The sequence below is a fragment of the Equus przewalskii genome, chromosome 12 (assembly GCF_037783145.1).
Source record: "Equus przewalskii isolate Varuska chromosome 12, EquPr2, whole genome shotgun sequence".
Taxonomy (NCBI): Eukaryota; Metazoa; Chordata; class Mammalia; order Perissodactyla; family Equidae; genus Equus; species Equus przewalskii.
The window spans coordinates 27,845,259-27,849,306 of NC_091842.1; positions in this window are offsets into that span (position 1 = coordinate 27,845,259).

Here is a 4,048-nt window from a genome sequence, read left to right on the forward strand (position 1 = left end):
CTGTGTGCCAAGCGTCATATCCTAAAACATAAGGAGTTCAGGGAAGCTGTGTCTGCAATCCAGTGACCAGGGCAGCAGCCCCTGGGGAGGCTTCAGTGTGAAGTGGCAGGAAATCTCGAGACCCATTGGAGGGAGATTGTTAATGGTATCTTGAAATAAGGGCTACAAACCAGTAGGGGGCAGAGTTGCCCCCTTTTAGGCTGCTCCACAGCAGAGGATCGCAGTTACAGCGGGAAGAAACTTCCCAGACCATCTGGGCTTTTCCAAATGAGAAAACTAAAACCTGTGGCAGGGAAGGGTCAGCCTCAGAAATGACACAGCTGCTGACGTAGCAGAGCCCAACCTCATGATAACTAAAATTTCTTGTTTGCTGTTTGCCAGGAACTTGAGTGGTTTAACATGCGTTATCTTAATTAACCCTCACAAAAGTCTTACAGAGGTAGCATTCTCTCTTTACTGGTGAGGAAACCGAGGCACTGCACGAAGTCACTTACCCAAGGTCTCAGATGAGACTGAGTCCAGGTGGGCCTCACTCCAGGGCCCCTGCTCCTCACCCCTTGCCCTGTCTGCCTTTATAATGCGGGGCCCTGGACTCCCAGCTCTGTGCTCTTTGCCATGTGAGCTTCCGGGGGTCTTATTGTTAACTTAAAGAGCAATATTTAAAAGGAAGTTGAGTCCTTAAAGAATTGCAAAGCTGTCTCTCTCCTCTGGCTGCCCGTGCTTCCCCCTTCTGGCCCCATCTGCAACCCTGATCGCAGGCCCAAAGCCTTGTCATGACCTCCCTCCTGAGTCCCAGAGGGTCCCCAGCCTCACCCCTGCAGCAGCCAGGCCACCAGTCCGCACAGCTAGATGGTGGTGAGAAGTAAACTGATTTTTGCTACAGTTGGTGTTGGCCGGGGTGCGATAGATGGGGCTTGGGACGTTTCGAATCAACGTTTACAAAGAAATTTTCTTGAATTTTAAAATCAACAACGGGACAGATTTATTCAATGAATGGAACAAATATATAAACTGCATGTACTTCCATGCCTTGTTATGCCTGGAGTGACAGGAGGAGAAAGTGACCAAAGAAAACATCTGTGGACTGAATTCCCCCTTGGCGCACCTTCAGAGACTGCACAGCGACCAAGAGGGAGGGAATTTTCTTAGGGACGGTATGGTGTTAACATTCCTTCTGTGGTGTGAAGACCTCTTAAGAGCCAGGAGTTCTGTCACTTGACCCTTGTCCCAAATCCATTTTGCTCTTGACTCAGCCAGGCCCAATTAAGGATTTAGATCCTATGCTGAGGCAGTCTGGGCCTTGAAGAATGGAGAATTTGGATGAAGAACTGGGGTGCTAATAGGTACTACTACTATGAAGCAGTTACTTAGAAGGTTTAGTTTAGGGGTTTAGAACAGAATTTGGATCAGAGAAAGGTGAGTCTGATTTCCTGATCAGCAACTTACTAGCTGTGTGACCTTGGGCAAGTTACTCAATTCATCTGTAAAACACAGGCAGTAATAGTACCACCCCAGGGAGGGTGGTGATTAAATAAATGAAAGAGTACATGTAAAGTGCTTGTTAGCACATTTATTGACTGCCTACCATGTACTAGACACTGTTTCACATGGTTTCCATGTGTTCACTCTGCAACAACACCATGAGGTAGGCACCATTATAATCCCATTTTATAGAAGGAAACCAAAGCACAGGGAAGTTAAGTAATTTGCCTAAGTCACACAGCAGTAATAGGATAAGGATTCAGGCCTCCGTGATGTAATTCCAGAGTCCACACTCTAAACCACTGCTTTTATCACAGCAAAGACTCAGTAATCAGAACCATCGTAATCATTCCCAGTACATATGACAGTGCCTGTCACATAGTAGATGCTCAATAAGTGTTTGCTGAAGGAATGAATTATGGGATATCCAAGTGGAAACTTCCTTGAGGAAACTGGAGATGCAGACCTAGTGTGAGATGAAAATTTGGGAGTGTAGATAAATGATTCAGGATTCAGCAGCATCAAGGGGCCATCCAAAGTCGTGATAGACGGCATTCCTTCCAGGAAAGTCAATACAGGTAAAAATCAACATCCTCTGCTGTTCTTGGACTGCCCCTCTGCTCTCGGGATGCTGGAGAAAGATAACATCAAAGGGCTTACCTCAAAAGACCAAAGAAACCCACTACTTACTTGATTAAACAATACTCAGTTTCTTATCGGAGATGAGTGTCATCAATCCTGTTTTGACAAGATTTCACCAAGGCATAACTATTCTATTAGATGTCAATTTCTAAAGAGAATTACACCCACCATCTCCTAAAGTGGGAATGGTACTTCGACAGGACAGTAAACCACAGCTCGGAGGGTGGGGAAGGGTGTGAGTTACCGAAGCGTTCCAGACTTCTTCAGCATGGAGTGGTGGTTACCGTACAGCAAGGTTATTTGATTTCTTTGATCAAAAATACTGCGGATTAATGACCTTGTGTGTTCTATTATCAAACTTTAAATCATGCTCAAAATCGAACCAGCAGCAGAACACTAAGTGTTAAGAAGAGGCTGGCCAACAGCTAGGCACAGTGGCTCTCAAAGAATGCTGTCCTCGGAGACATCTATTCAATATCAGCATAAGGGCGAACTAGTTAGAAATGCAAATTCTCAGAGCTCAACCCAGACACACTGACTATCTGGAACTCTTGGTGGGGCTCAGCATCTGCCTTTACAAGCCTTCCAGGTGGTTCTGATACATGCTCAAGTCTGCGAACCACTGAGCCAGAGAAAACCCGAAGTCCTCAGTTCTGCCACTAACTAGGAGACCTTAGACAAATCACTTAGCCTATGTGTGCCTCAGTTTCCAACATCTGTCAGACAAAAATCATAATATTTGCACTGATTGTCTTCTAGCGATAATGTTATGAGGTTCAAGTGAGAAAAAAAGTGGAAGGGTTTTGAAAAGTCTGTTAGTGTAATAATACTGTTGTAAAGATAAAATTAAAAACGTGGAAGTGCTCAAACACTGTAGTACTCAGCTCGTGGTCCTCAGACCCATCGTGCTAGACAGAAATGCAGACTCTCAGGCCCCATCCCCAACCTCACAAATTAGCATCTGCTTTATAAGAAGAATCCAGGTTAAAGGGGAGAAACACTGTGCGGATGGTAACACTACCCAGGTGTCAGGCATTACTCGTACCAGGCAGGCGCAGTGATGAGCAAAGCAGAGCCCCTCACCTCCCACCTGAGCTCCTCTCAGTGGTCTGTCTCAGTTGATCAGACACATAAATGCTGGCAAAAACTTTGAGAATTTAGGGAGGGTCTGTGAAGTGCCATCATACTGAGAGGATGCCTGTTAATGAGCTGAATTTTTACCACCTGTCCTCAGTTCAAAGATTATAAAAATATATGTCCATCGTATGCTATTTTAGTCACTCCTTTTATAATTGAGCTTTGCACAAAATCATTTCATTATCCCATAAGAAATGAACCGGGGGGCCAACCCTGTGGCGTAGTGGTTAAGTTCGTGCACTCCACTTCAGCAGCCCAGGGTTTGCCGGTTTGGATCCTGTGCGCAGACCTACACACCACTCATCAAGCCATGCTGAGGCAGCATCCCTCATACAAGAACTAGAAGGTCTTACAACTAGGATTTACAACTATGTACTAGGGCTTTGGGGAGAAAAAAAAAAAGATGGCATTCTTGTAAAAAAAAAAAAAAAAAGAAATGAACTGGGCCGTTCATTGCGGCCACTTGAAGGATCAGACCCCAGAGAAATTCAAAGAGCCTATCCTTTCTTTATACCTAAAACTACAGGGCTTATCCAGCTTTCAAGTGACTGTTGGAAAGCATATGTTACTTTTATCATTTTGAACTAATGAAGGGTTGGACGAGGAGGATGGGGAATGTCCCCGGCAGATTTTGATGCAATAGTCTGAGCTCACCATTTGCATGTTTAATAACTGCCTTGGGTGGCTTCTATAGTCAGACGAGTTTGGGAAGAACTACTCTAGATCCTAGCTCGGTAGCACGCAGCCCTGAGCTCCCACTGAAAGCATCTGGGGAGCCTTAAAGAAA